The following is a 15,949-nucleotide window of genomic DNA, read 5'->3' as shown; positions in this document are numbered from 1 at the left end:
GGGTCTAAGGAAGGTGACACCTACCAATCTGTAGAGGTACTTGCACTGGGGGCCTAAGGTTCAGCTGCAGAGCCCACCCACCAAAGTGCTTTAGGAATAGAGACACACCTACCTCACTGGCACTTGGGGGAAGCCTGTCAGCATCCTGCCCCCCCCGCTGCTACTAGAATCTGGTGCACACAACTATCACCACTACTTCTCTAGGTGGATAGGTGACAGTCTGCACCACACACTTGATGACCCAAATGCAGATTCGACTCAAGAATAGTGAATGGACTCTTAGGCTTATATATCTGGTAACAGCCCAGACCACCTGGTAATAGGACATAAGTGAGTCAAGGGCTACAACAATCAAGACAGCGCAATCTAGTAGCTCATCTATGTATATTGAAAGAAAACAAAACAAAATAAGACTCAGTGAGCAAATATAGAATAAATCACTACAATATCTTAGTGATGGCTCGGAGACAGCAGTCGATATCAAACCACATAAAGAAGCAGACCATGATTGCTTGTACAAATCCCCAAACTAAAGAATCAAAATCTTTCCCAAATGAAGATACAATCCTGGAATTGCTAGATGCAGAATGTAAAAAACTAATTTACAGAATGCTTCAAGACATCAGGGATGACCTCAGAAATGAAATAAGGCAATCTACAGAAAAAGCCAAGGAACACTCTGATAAAGCAGTTGAAGAACTCAAAAAGATTATTCAAGAACATAGTGGAAAAATTAATAAGTTGCAAGAATCCATAGAGACAGCATTCAGAAATCCAAAAGATTAACAATAAAATGACAGAATTAGACAACTCAATAGGAAGTCAGAGGAGCAGACTCGAGCAATTGGAATGCAGGGTGGGAGATCTGGAGGACCAGGGAATTGACACCAATATAGCTGAAAAAAAATCAGATAAAAGAATTTAAAAAAATGAAGAAACCCTAAGAATCATGTGGGACTCTATCAAGAAGAATAACTAGCATGTGATTGGAGTCCCAGAACAGGGAGGGATAACAGAAAACAAAGAGAGAATAGTTGAAGATCTGTTCGCAGAAAACTTTCCTGACATCATGAAAGACGAAAGGATATCTATCCAAGATGCTCATCGAACCCCATTTAAGATTGATCCAAAAAGAAAATCACCAAGACATATTATCATCAAACTTGCCAAAACCAAAGATAAAGAGAAAATTTTAAAAGCAGCCAGGGATAAAAGAAAGGTCTCCTACAAAAGAGAATCAATAAGAATAAGTTTAGACTACTCAGCAAAAACCATGCAGTCAAGAAGGCAATGGGATGACATATATAGAGCACTGAGGGAGAAAAACTGCCAGCCAAGGATCATATATCCAGCAAAAATCTCTCTCAAATATGAAGGCGAAATTAAAACATTTACAGCTAAACACAAGCTTAGAGAATTTGCAAAAACCAAATCAAAGCTACAAGAAATACTAAAGGAAATTGGTCAGAAAACCAATAATATCAGATACCAGCACAAGACAAGGTCACAGAATAGAACATCCTGATATCAACTCAAATAGGGAAATCACAAGACAAACTAAGATTAATTTTAAAAAGAAAAAAACCACTTAAAACAGGGAAACATTGATGTCATGATGTAAAAGATCACAATAATCAAAAAGAGGGACTAAATACAGGAGGCATAGAACTGCCATATGGAGAGGGATACAAGGCAATATAGGACAATACAAGTTAGGTTTTTACTTAGAAAAATAGGGGTAAATATTAAGGTAACCACAAAGAGATATAACAACTCCATAACTCAAAATAAAAACCGAGAAAAACATAATGACTCAGCAAACATAAAGTCAAATACTATGAAAATGAGGAACACACAATTTACAAAGAAAAACGTCTCAGCACAAAAAAGTAAGTGGAAAAATGAAATTGTCAACAACACACATAAAAAAGCATCAAAATGACAGCACTAAACACATACTTATCTATAATTATGCTGAACGTAAATGGACTAAATGCACCAATAAAGAGACAGAGAGTCTCAGACAAAGAAACACGATCCGTCTATATGCTGCTTACAAGAGACACACCTTAGACTTAGAGACACAAAGAAACTAAAACTCAAAGGATGGAAAAAATATATCAAGCAAACAATAAGCAAAAAAGAGCAGGAGTAGCAATATTAATTTCTGACAAAATAGACTTTACAGTTCAATCCACCATAAAGGATACAGAAGGACACTACATAATGATTAAATGGACAATTGACCGGGAAGATATAACCATATTAAATATTTATGCACCCAATGACAGGGCTGCAAGATACATAAAACAAACTTTAACAGAACTGAATAGTGAGATGGACACCTCCACAATTATACTAGGAGACTTCAACACACTACTTTCGGAGAAGGACAGGACATCCAGTAGGAAGCTCAATAGAGACATGGAAGACCTAATTGCTACAATCTACCAACTTGACCTCATTGACTTATACAGAACACTTCACCCAATGCTGCAAAGTATACTTTTGCTTCTAGTGCACATGAAACATCCTCTACAATAGACCACATATTAGGTCATAAAACAAACCTTCGCAGAGTCCAAAACATCGAAACATTACAAAGCATCTTCTCAGACCATAAGGCCATAAAAGTGGAAAACAATAACAGAAAAATTAGGGAAAAGAAATCAAATACTTGGAAACTGAACAATACCCTGCTCAAAAAAGACTGGGTTATAGAAGACATTAAGGAGGGAATAAAGAAATTCATAGAATGCAACAAGAATGAAAACACTTCCTATCAAAACCTCTGGGACACACCAAAAGCAGTGCTCAGAGGTCAATTTATATCGATAAATGCACACATACGTAAAGAAGAAAGAGCCAAAATCAGAGAATTGTCCCTACAATTTGAACAAAAAGAAAGTGAGCAACAAAAGAATCCATCAGGCACCAGAAGAAAACAAATAATAAAAATTAGAGCTGAACTAAATGAATTAGAGAACAGAAAAACAATTGAAAGAATTAACAAAGCCAAAAGCTGGTTCTTTGAAAAAATTGACAAAATTGATAAACCATTGGCCAGACTGACTAAAGAAATACAGGATAGGAAACAAATAACCCGAATAAGAAACGAGATGGGCCACATCACAACAGACCCAACTGTATTTAAAAGAATCATATCAGATTATTATGAAAAATTGTACTCTAACAAATCTGCAAACCTAGAAGAAATGGAGGAATTCCTAGAAAAACACTACCTACCTAAACTAACACAACCAGAAGTAGAACAACTAAATAGACCCATAACAAAAAAAGAGATTGAAATGGTAATCAAAAAACTCCCAACAAAAAAAAGCCCTGGCCCAGACGGCTTCACTGCAGAGTTCTACCAAACTTTCAGAGAGGAGTTAACACCACTACTACTAAAGGTATTTGAAAGCATAGAAAATGACGGAATACTACCTAACTCATTCTATGAAGCCACCATTTCCCTGATACCAAAACCAGGTAAAGACATCACAAAAAAGGAAAATTACAGACCTATATCCCTCATGAACACAGATGCAAAAATCCTCAACAAAATTCTAGCAAATGGAATTCAACAACGTATCAAAAAAATAATCCACCACGACTAAGTGGGATTTATACCAGGTATGCAAGGCTGGTTTAATATTAGAAAAACCATTAATGTAATCCACCATATAAATAAAACAAAAGACAAAAACCACATGATCTTATCAATTGATGCAGGAAAGGCATTTGACAAAGTCCAACACCCATTTATGATAAAAACTCTCAGGAAAATAGGAATTGAAGGAAAATTCCTCAACATAATAAAGGGCATCTATACAAAGCCAACGGCCAACATCACTCTAAATGGAGACAGCCTGAACGCATTTCCCTTGAGAATGGGAACCAGACAAGGATGCCCTTTATCACTGCTCTTATTCAACATTGTGCTAGAGGTCCTAGCCAGAGCAATTAGGCTAGACAAAGAAATAAATGGCATCCGGATTGGCAAGGAAGAAGTAAAATTATCTCTATTTGCAGATGACATGATCTTATACACAGAAAACCCTAAGGATCCTCCAGAAAACTACTGAAACTAATAGAAGAGTTTGGCAGAGTCTCAGGTTATAAGATAAACACACAAAAATCACTTGGATTCCTCTACACCAACAAAAAGAACATCGAAGAGGAAATCACCAAATCAATACCATTCACAGTAACCCCCAAGAAGATAAAATACTCAGGAATAAATCTTACCAAAGATGTAAAAGACCTATACAAAGAAAACTACAAAGTACTAGTGCAAGAATTAAAAAGGACCTACTTAAATGGAAAAACATACCTTGCTCATGGATAGGAAGACTTAACATAGTAAAAATGTCTATTCTACCAAAAGCCATCTATACATACAATGCACTTCCGACCCAAATTCCAATGTCATTTTTTAATGTGATGGAGAAACAAATCACCAACTTCATATGGAAGGGAAAGAAGCCTCGGATAAGCAAAGCATTACTGAAAAAGAAGAAGAAAGTGGGAGGCCTCACTCTACCTGATTTTAGAACCTATTGTACAGCCACAGTAGTCAAAACAGCCTGGTACTGCTACAACAACAGACACATAGACCAATGGAACAGAATTGAGAACCCAGATATAAATCCATCCACATATGAGCAGCTGATATTTGACAAAGGCCCAGTGTCAGTTAATTGGGGAGAAGATAGCCTTTTTAACAAATGGTGCTGGCATAACTGGATATCCATTTGCAAAAAAATGAAACAGGACCCATACCTCACACCATGCACAAAAACTAACTCCAAGTGGATCAAAGACCTAAACATAAAGACTAAAACGATAAAGATCATGGAAGAAAAAATAGGGACAACCCTAGGAGCCCTAATGCAAGGCATACACAGAATACAAAACATTACCAAAAATGACGAAGAGAAACCAGATAACTGGGAGCTTCTAAAAATCAAACACCTATGCTCATCTAAAGACTTCGCCCAAAGAGTAAAAAGACCACCTACAGATTGGGAAAGAATTTTCAGCTATGACATCTCCGACCAGCGCCTGATCTCTAAACTCTATATGATTCTGTTAAAACTCAACCATAAAAAGACAAACAACCCAATCAAGAAGTGGGCAAAGGATATGAACATGCACTTCACTAAAGGAGATATTTAGGCAGCTCACAGATACATGAGAAAATGCTCTCGATCATTAGCCATTAGAGAAATGCAAATTAAAACTACGATGAGATTCCATCTCACTCCAACAAGGCTGGCATTAATCCAAAAAATACAAAATAATAAATGTTGGAGAGGCTGCGGAGAGATCGGAACTCTTATACACTGCTGGTGGCAATGTAAAATGGTACAACCACTTTGGAAATCTATCTGGCATTTTCTTACAAAGTTAGAAATAGAACTACCATACGACCCAGAAAACCCACTCCTCTGAATATACCCTAGAGAAATAAGAGCCTTTACACGAACAGATATATGCATACCCATGTTTATTGCAGCTCTGTTTACAATAGCAAAAAGCTGGAAGCAAACAAGGTGCCCATCAACGGATGAATGGTTAAATAAATTGTGGTATATTCACACAATGGAATACTACGCATCGATAAAGAACAGTGACGAATCTGTGAAACATTTCATAACATGGAGGAACCTGGAAGGCATTATACTGAGTGAAATTAGTCAGAGGCAAAAGGACAAATATTGTATAAGACCACTATTACAAGATCTTGAGAAATAGTATAAACTGAGAAGAACACATACTTTTGTGGTTACGAGGGGGGGAGGGAGGGAGGGTGGGAGAGGGTTATTTACTGATTAGTTAGTATATAAGAACTACTTTAGGTGAAGGGAAGGAGAATACTCAATACACGGAAGGTCAGCTCAACTGGGCTGGACCAAAAGCAAAGAAGTTTCCGGGATAAACTGAATGCCTCAAAGGTCAGCAGAGCAAGGGCGGGGGGTTGGGGACTATGGCTTAAGGGGACATCTAAGTCAATTGGCAAAATAATTCTATTATGAAAACATTCTGCATCCCACTTTGAAATGTGACGTCTGGGATCTTAAATGGTAACAAGCGGCCATCTAAGATGCATCAATTAGTCTCAACCCACCTGGATCAAAGGAGAATGAAGAACACCAAGGTCACACGATGACTATGAGTCCAAGAGACAGAAAGGGCCACATGAACCAGAGACTTACATCATCCTGAGACCAGAAGAACTAGTTGGTGCCCGGCCACAACCAATGACTGCCCTGACAGGGAGCACAACAGAGAACCCCCGAGGGAGCAGGAGATCAGTGGCATGCAGACCCCAAATTCTCATAAAAAGACCAGACTTAATGGTCTAACTGAGACTAGAGGAATCCCGGCGGTCATGGTCCCCAAACCTTCTGTTGGCCCAGGACAGGAACCATTCCCGAAGACAACTCATCAGACATGGAAGGGACTGGACAATGGGTTGGAGAGAGATGCTAATGAAGAGTGAGCTACTAGTATCAGGTGGACACTTGAGACTGTGTTGGCATCTCCTGTCTGGAGGGGAGATTGGAGGGTAGAGAGGGTTAGAAACTGGCAAAATTGTCACGAAAGGAGAGACTGGAAGGGCTGACTCATCGGGGGAGAGTAAGTGGGAGTAGGCAGTAAGGTGTATATAAGCTTATATGCGACAGACTGACTTGATTTGTAAACATTCACTTAAAGCTCAATAAAAATTATTAAAAAAAAAAAAGAAATGGAACGCATAAACATCAATATCCTAGGCATTAGTGAGCTGAAATGGACTGGTATCAGCCATTTTGAATTGGACAATCATATAGTCTACTATGCTGGGAATGACAACTTGAAGAGGAATGGTGTTGCATTCATTGTCCAAAAGAACGTTTCAAGATGAATCATGAAGTACAACGCTGTCAGTGATAGGATAATATCCATACGCCTACAAGGAAGACCAGTTAATACGATTATTATTGAAATTTACGCACCAAACACTAGGGCCAAAGATGAAGAAGTAAAAGATTTTTCTCAGCTGCTGCAGTCTGAAATTGATCGAACATGCAATCAAGATGCATTGATAATTACTGGTGATTAGAATGCGAAAGGTGGAAATAAAGAAGAAGGATCAGTAGCTGGAAAGTATGGCCTTGGTGACAGAAACAATGCCAGAGATCGAATGATAGAATTTTGCAAGAGCAATGACTTCTTCATTGCAAACACCTTCTTTCACCAATATAAACGGTGACTATACACATGGACCTCGCCAGATGGAACATACCGAAATCAAATTGACTACACTGGTGGAAAAAGACGATAGCAAAGCTCAATATCATCAGTCAGAAGAAGGCAAGGGGCCGACTGTGGAACAGACCATCAATTGCTCATAAGGAAATTCAATCTGAAACTGAAGAAAATCAGAGCAAGTCCATGACAGCCAAAATATGACCTTGAGTACATCCCACCTGAATTTAGAGACCATCTGAAGAACAGATTGACGCATTGAACACTAGTGACCGAAGATCAGATGAGTTGTGGAATGACATCAAGGACATCATCCGTAAAGAAAGCAAGAGGTCACTGAAAAGACAGGAAAGAAAGAAAAGACCAAGATAGATATCAGAGGAGACTGAAACTTGCTCTTGAGTGTCGAGCAGCTAAAGCAAAAGGAAGAATTGATGAACTAAAAGAACTGAACAGAAGATTTCAAAGGGCGTCTCAGGAAGAGAAAGTCAAGTATTATAATGACATGTGCAAAGAGCTGGAGATGGAAAACCAAAAGGGAAGAAGACGCTCGGCGTTTCTCAAGCTGAAAGAAGTGAAGAAAAAATTCAAGCCTCGAGTTGCAACAGTGAAGCATTCTATGGGGAAAGTATTAAACAATGAAGGGAACATCAAAAGAAGATGAAAGGAATACACAGAGTCACTATACCAAAAAGAATTAACTCGATGTTCAATCATTTCAAGAGACAGCATATGATCAGGAACCGATGGTACTGAAGGAAGAAGTCCAAGCTTCTCTGAAGGCACTGGCAAAAAACAAGGCTCCAGGAATTGATGGAATATCAATTTACACATTTCAACAAACAGATGCAGTGCTGGATATGTTCACTCGTCTATGCTAAGAAATATGGAAGACAGCTTCCTGGCCAACTGACTGGAAGAGATCCATATTTATGCCTATTCCCAAGTAAGGTGATCCAACCGAATGTGGAAATTATAGAACAATATCATTATTATCACACACAAGGAAAATTTCGCTGAAGATCATTCAAAAACGGCTGCAGCAGTACATCGACAGGCAGCTGCCAGAAATTCAGGCTGGTTTCAGAAGAGGACGTGGAACCAGGGATATCATTGCTGATGTCAGATGGATCCTGGGTGAAAGCAGAGAATACCAGAAGGATGTTTACCTGTGTTGTATTGACTATGCAAAGGCATTGAACTGTGTGGATCATAACAAATTACGGATAACGTTGCGAAGAATGGGAATTTCAGAACACTTAATTGTGCTCATGAGGAACCTTTACATAGATCAAGAGGCAGCTGTTCAGACAGAACGAGGGGATACCGATTGGCTTAAAGTCAGGAAAGGTGTGTGTCAGGGTTGTATTCTTTCACCATACCTATTGAATCTGTATGCTGAGCAAATAATCTGAGAAGCTGGACTATATGAAGAAGAACGAGGCATCAGGATTGGAGGAAGCTTCATTAACAACCTGCGTTATGCAGATGACACAACCTTGCTTGCTGAAAGTGAGGAGGACTTGAAGCACTTACTAATGAAGATCAAAGACCACAGCCTTCAGTACGGATTGCACCTCAACATAAAGAAAACAAAAATCCTCACAACTGGACCAATGAGCAATATCATGATAAACGGAGAAAACACTGAAGTTGTCAAGGATTTCATTTTACTTGGATCCACAATCAACAGCCATGGAAGCAGCAGTCAAGAAATCAAAAGATGCATTGCATTGGGTACATCTGCTGCAAAGGACCTCTGTGAAGTGCTGAAGAGCAAAGATGTCATATTGAAGACTAAGGTGCGCCTGACCCAAGCCATGGTGTTTCCAATTGCATTATATGCATGTGAAAGCTGGACAATGAATAAGGAAGACAAAAGAAGAATTAATGTCTTTGAATTGTGGTATTGGTGAAGAATATTGAATATACCATGGACTGCCAAAAGAATGAACAAATCTGTCTTAGAAGAAGTACAACCAGAATGCTCCTTGGAAGCAAGGATGGTGAGACTGCGTCTTACCTACTTTGGACATGTTGTCAGGAGGGATCAGTCCCTGGAGAAGGACATCATGCTTGGCAGCATAGAGGGCCAGCAGAAAAGAGGAAGACCCTCAACGAGGTGGATTGACACAGTGGCTGCAACAATGAGCTCAAGCATAACAATGATTGTGAGGATGGCTCAGGACTGGGCAGTGTTTTGTTCTATTGTGCATAGGACTGCTATGAGTCGGAACCGACTCGACGGCACCTAACAACAACAGTGACTGAGAAGTTAGGGATTGGATCATAGTCTCTGCCAACCCACCTCTTGGCTACCCAACATAAACAGAACCCTGATTCATTCAGGGTGTCAATGTGCCCAGCTTCCCTTGAGATAGGGGGGTCAATGAGGAGTAAGCAGAAGTCATTCACCAGGGCTCAGCTGCGAGTACCGTTCTGGCCCCTGCCACTCTCCTTTTTCCATGGAGTGTGGAACAGTGACCCAGGCCCAGCCAGACATCTTGTTGTCCTAGGATAGAGGCTATGGTCTAAGGATGGTGGGCACCTGGATTCCTGATGGCTTCTGAGAGCTGTGAGATGATTCTGGATTGCCAGCCTCCAGATTTCTTTTACATGAGATCAAGCCCCTCATTTTATTTCACCTGGTGGAGTTGACTCTATTACTAGTAGTGAGAGAAACTCAATTCCTAATTACTGATTGGCAGCTTTCTGCTAGTACTGCACCAAGTGCACAGGACAGAAGTGACTGTAACAGAGAAGAGGGAAGCGCCATACTCTTGGGGGAGCGTGGTTGTAACAATAAACAAGCAGGCAATGAAAGCCACCACAGAATCTTGGAAGGTGGTGAGCAATATCAAGAAAACAGTGCGTGGGTGGATAAAACCACAGGGCTAGGACTGCTATGGTAGTAGGCTTGCCCCAGGTGTCTCTGAGCAGGGAAGTGAATGACCATATGGAGCTGGCCAAAGACCTGGGGGCACAGAGGCCCAGGCAGTGGGAGGGCCCTCAGGTGGGAGCTGGCCTGGGGAGGTCAAGAAACAGCAAGTGCATGGCTGGACTGTGATTTTTTTAAAAAAAGGAATTTGGTGGTGGGAGATGCAGTCAGGGAGGAGCTGGGGTCCACTAAGCTGGGCTCGCAGGTCAGGGGCAGGGGATTCATCCTAGCCTCCCAGAAAGCCATCGGGGCATCTTCAGGAGGAGTGGCATGGTCCGTTTATCTTTAAAAGAGCACTGGTGTCAGGGCAGACTGGGGAGCACCTTATCCTGTGGCCTAAAGTGAGGGCCCAAGACCATCTTAGTTTGGACCAAATGCTTTCAGTGCATATGCCTCAGGCACGGCGTGCATTCTTTAGCCTCCCCACGCCCCCAGCCCCCACGGTCCCTCGAGCCCAGCTTACATGTCCACATCACCAGCCTGACCGCACGAGGCATTCCAGTTGGGGAGTACCCATCTAGGTCAAGTCCTCTAGCTGCACAGAGTAAGAAACTGAGGTCCAGGACGTGAGACACCCAAAATATCAGAAAAGACTCAAGCCCAGGTGTCCTGACTCCCTTAGCGCCATTCTCCAAGGCTGACAGTTTTCCTCCTTTGCTAGAAACAAGGCACTTAGACACTGTTATAGGAGAAAAAAAAACCGCATAGTTATTAAGCTACATCTACCACCTCAAATCTGCTGATATTTCTGATGCATAGCTAGTTCATCCTTTCAGCCTCCAGCGCTGAGGCCCCCTCCCAGGGGACGCCCTGCTCATTGCTCTAAGGGCAGGATAGCTCCCCGGGATGCACTGCTGTTTGCAAGCCCGCGGGCCCTTTCCCTTCCTGTTCCTGGACACGCAGGGGATTTCCATTTTTTAAACACTATAAATTGCACTTCTGGAAGCATATGGAAACCCCGGTGGCGCAGAGGTTAAGAGCCACGGCTGCTCACCAAAAGGTCGGTAGTCCGAATCCACCAGGCTCTCCCTGGAAACCCTATGGGGCAGCTCTACTCTGTCCTTTGGGGTGGTTATAAGTCAGAATCGACTCGACGGAAACGGGTGTATGTGGAAGCACAAATTATTAAATACGTTTTCTCTTTCTTGGATTTCTTTAGCTGAAATATCAATATTTAATATCAGAGAGATTAAAGGTTAGAGGTGGTATTTTTTAGGTTTTGTTACAGATTGCCACAAAACCTTGAGGAAGACTGGTCTGAACCACGGCGGCCTGTTCTACGTGTAGGAAGGACGTAGTCCCTGGGGGTCCGCCCAGGTCTGACAGGGACACCCCATTCCCAAGAAGATCTCGGGCAACCCATGTCGCGGCGCTGCCCCGTCTCCTCATTGGTGACCTGCGGACACTACAGCCCCGACTTCCCAGGGTCGGGGCAGATGATGGGCAGAGAGCCAAGAACCGGAATGTTCCAAATGGTCCACGTCCCGTGCCGCACGCACCACAGGGACCGTGCGTTCAGTCCCCGCGCCCAGCCCCGTCCCCTCCAACCTCCCCCCGGATGCGGGGAGAACTCACCCTACGGAAGCGAACCCGCCGGCCGGGAAGTGAAAATGGGAGCCGCAAGGGGTCAATGCACAGCCTGGACGCACGCTGGCGGGAGCGCCCTAGGCTGCGCGTTCCTGGGGTGGTGCTGCGCAACCCGCCGCCCCGCGCCCTCGCCCTCGCCCTCGCCCCCGCCCCGCGCCCTCGCCCCGCCCCGCGCCCTCGCCCCGCCCCGCGCCCTCGCCCCGCCCCGCCCCACGCCCCGCGCCCCGCCCCGCCCCGCGCCCCGCCCCGCCCCGCCCCGCGCCCTCGCCCGGCTCCGCGCCCTCGACCCGCCCCGAGCCTACAGCCTTGAACGCTGCCCTCCCTCCCTGGCGCCGGGAGCTTTGAACCCTGCCCACCCCGCCCCCAAGCAGAATGTAAGTGTATGGAAACCACTCAGCAATAAAATGGGACGCACAACCTGCATGAATCTCCAGAGAATTATAAGTGGAAAAAAGACACAGGTTATGTACTTGTGTGAGCCCATTGACACAACAAGCTCGAAACGACCAGAGAGAGTATATACAGTTAAAGGCTTAGTCCTTGCCTGGGGTGAGGGAGAGAGGTGAGCACCCCTGTAAAAGGGCAACAACAGGGATCCTTGCAGTGATGGAGCCCTTCTCTGCTTGACTGTGACAACGTCAGTACCCAGGCTATGATATTCTATTGTACTTTTGCAAGTTATCATTGGGGAAAATGGGTGAAGGGTGCACGGAATCTCTATATATTGTTTCCTAGAACTGCATAAAAAATATGAACCTACAATTACTCAAAATAAAAAGGCTTAATTACCAAGAAGAAGGGGAAGGAAAAGAAGAGGGAGGAAGAATAGGACAAGCAGGAAGTGGTTCAAGGTGTAAGCACAGGCTTAAACTATCCCCACTCCTGAAAGGTAACCACAGGGTTAAATTATCCCCCGAGCTCCCCCCATCACAGCCAGGCTCTCTGAGTTCCTGAGAAGGCATTTCCGTGTTACAGCCCGAGGTCGCCTTACTGCTTCTTTGCTCAAGGCTGCTTCACTACTCACCAACTGCCCCCGCCCCCTCCATTCTGACAGGAGCAATAAGCTGCAAAGCTGTGCTTAGATAAACTTCACTCGTCATACATGCACCCCCACTGCACCCCATGGATGTTAATTAGCTCCCGAAATTGCCCGCTTATTCCCAGAAACTTTGTGAATTAAGCATAAATTCCCTATCCTAAACCCTGTAACTGACCTAGAATCCCCAGCTTTGGTGAGCTTGATTTGAATCTTAGTCTCCAAGCTCCTTGCTTGACCGGTGTGCAATAAGGTCCACTTTCTCTTTCTCAAAGGTCTGGGCCTCTCAATTGACTCAATGGGCCGCACTGGGCAGAATCCACCCTCACTGGATTACAAAGGCCAAGGACATCCCTTGAATTCTTGGAAAAGCCCCAGGTTGCAAAGGCATTTGGGGTAATTGTCTCTTTTCCAGCACCCTCTGGCCTGTGCCACGTCTTCTGGAAGCCCACTTGCCCTTGTGGCTTCCCCAAGACCCCTCCTCAAACTGGATGCCTGATGTCTGGTGCTCTACGATGGCCCGATTTCAGCAACAGAAGGAAGATGTTCTCTGTGTCCATCGATGGTGGTGCTGATGAAGTTTGTAGCCCCTATTGGTTGCTGGAGCTCTCCCTTTTAGACTATATGTTACACGTGTGACCTCTCCCTGTCTCAGGGCGCAGTGTCCACATGTCTGTCCGTCTGCTGTTGCTGTTTTCAGAGGTGGGAATGTGGCCTCGCCGGGAGCTGTCCGCAACCCCTGTGCTCCCAGGCTGGGAATGGGCCACCTTGTCTTCTCAACCCAGGAGGTCCTGGGACGGTGGGAAAGGTGCTGAGGGCACTTCTGCCAGAACTAGAATGTCTCCACAGAGATCAAATCCTTGGCTCCTTTCTGGCCAGAATCACTTAAGGGGAGTCCTTGAACCATCTTTGTGTTACAGAAAGTGAGTGAATCATCCTAAGAAACGTAGGTGCAGGCCCTCTGGAATCACTGAACCTCACAAGGTGGGCAGGAAGCCCCCCTGACCAGGACAAGGGGTGTTCAGATCTCGTGTGAAAATCGGCCAGGCCTCTGGGTGGTGTGCGTGCCCTGGAGAGGGCCGGGAAACTGTGGAGTGGCAAGTGCTGGGACCAGCCCTGGAGCCATCCTAGTCAGAGGCATTGGTACAGAGATGCCTTGTCATCCATCCCAAGGCAGGGGAGGAGCTGCTGCAGTCCCTGCTGCCTCTGAGGCCTGGCATCTGCACTCAGGCCAAGCATGACCATGGTGAGCAGCATCTCCATGTGGTGGCAAGCAGGAGGTACAGGTGTGGACAGAGGGGACCCTGGACTGCCTGCGTTCCGTCTTGCCTTTTGCACTGTGTCAGCCCTGTGTCATTATAACCCTGGTTATAATGGACAAAATACAGTAGATGCATGCCTGACATACCATAATGTGTTATATATAAATACATATCATTCCTTTTTTTTTTTTTTTTTGTGGGTGGAAAGCTATTAAATACAATGGAAAAGAACAAGGGTTTCTCAATAAGAATAAAGCAGGAGGCATAACGTGGTATGTTCAAATCTCCTCATGAATCAACCCCACGTGTGAAATGAGAAAGGAAATGGCTCTCTAGAGGAGCAAAACCAGTGAAGTGTTCGTATAAATATATAGAAAGAGATTTTCTTCAAGGAAATGGCTCACACAACTCTAGAGGCTAGCAAGTCCCAAATCTTTGGGTCAGGGAGCCGGCTGGAGGTTTCTCCTGGCTCATACGGTTGCAGGAGCTGACGAACCCAAAATCTGCAGATTAGGCAGCAAGCTGCTGGTTCACAGGGCTGCAGTAGCTTGTGAATCTCAAAATCTGAAGGTCAGATAGGAGGTGCTGGCTCACATTCCTGGAACTCTTGATCAGAGGATGATGAGTAGGATGCAGAGTCCAGAGAGAGCAAGCTTTGCTGGAATATGCATATGTTTTGGATGTAGGCCACACCCACAAGGAGCCCCCCCCATCCAACTGATTGACTGCTCACATCAGATCACAAAGTAGAGGGTATTTATATAATATTTTCCAAACCACTGAGAATCATGGCCTAGCTTTAACCATCACAGGAAGCCTTATGGCAAACTCAGACTAAATTACCTCTAGATGTGTCTATAACCCATGCAACCTCATGGGGAACTTAACATTTTTGAGCATAAAACATGTATCCTAACTACACTCAGGTTATTAATACACAATGGTAACGGCATGCATGGTGGACTAAATAACATTAACCCATGAGACAGAAGAGAGTTTTAGGAGAGATAGTTGCCAGTCTAGGCAATTATGGAACAAGTTAAATTTGTCTTAATTAGGCAGGGCATTCAGAAGGGAAATATTTTTTAGCTAAATTGACCAATTAGGGGGAGTTTTCTTCCAGGAGGAAGACAAAGAATAGGTATCAGTCTAGAAAGATGAGACTTTAGTAAAGTGGATCCGGTGGAATCAACAAACAGTATTGGATAATGCCAGGGCACAGCACTGAGAAGGTGCTTGTATCTTGAACCAGTAGGGCCTCTTGACTTTTTTGTTTTTTAAATTTCTTTATTTTGGTGAAAGTATGCACAGCCAAAGATACACTGTTTCAACAATTTCTACATGTGCAGTTCAGTGACACAACATTCTTTTAAGTTGTGCTAACATTCTCGCTATCTTTTTCCAAATTATTCCCCCACCATTATCTTAAACTTACTGCTCCCTAAGCTTCCCATCCAACCTTTCAAGTTGCCATTGCCAATTTGATCTCATACAGATAATTCTTTAAAAGAGCATAATGTTCAAAGCTGTGCTTTCCTAATTCAGATAAACTATTCTTTCGGTTCAAAGAAGTTTTTAGGGAATAGTTTTGATTTAAGGTTTAAATTTTGAGTATTATCTCAGGGCAATAGTTCTGGGGGTTCAGCCAGCCTCAGTGGCTCCAGAAACTCTGGATTCCATTAAGAATTTGAAAGTCTGCTCCACATTTTCTCCCGTTTTACTCAGGATTCTTCCACAGACTCTTTGATCAAAATATTCCATAATGGTAGCCAGGCACCACCCAGATCTTCTGGTCTCATGTGAAAGGAGGCAGTTGTTTATGGAGGCACCGAGACACACATTCAATCCCCTCCTCTGGTTCCTGACTCT

The 15,949-nt window shown here is 43.7% G+C and overlaps 1 protein-coding gene across 3 annotated transcripts in view; it reads right to left on the bottom strand.

Moving 5' to 3' along the window:
• NQO2 (N-ribosyldihydronicotinamide:quinone reductase 2) overlaps positions 1–11,914 on the bottom strand; it is a 49,337-nt gene extending 37,423 nt beyond the window's left edge. For 2 of the 3 annotated variants that reach the window (XM_049882526.1, XM_049882553.1), the window contains exon 1: positions 11,771–11,914. The gene's annotated coding sequence lies outside the window, so the exon portion shown is untranslated. Of the gene's footprint in view, positions 1–10,658; positions 10,875–11,770 lie in introns of all 3 variants that reach the window. The other variant, XM_049882535.1, reaches the window with a different exon arrangement.
• Positions 11,915–15,949: the final 4,035 nt, after the last annotated feature.

This window comes from Elephas maximus, chromosome 1 (genome assembly GCF_024166365.1).
Source record: "Elephas maximus indicus isolate mEleMax1 chromosome 1, mEleMax1 primary haplotype, whole genome shotgun sequence".
NCBI lineage: Eukaryota > Metazoa > Chordata > Mammalia > Proboscidea > Elephantidae > Elephas > Elephas maximus.
The sequence above is the reverse complement of the archived record's forward strand: the minus strand, read 5'-3'. Positions and strand labels throughout refer to the sequence as shown.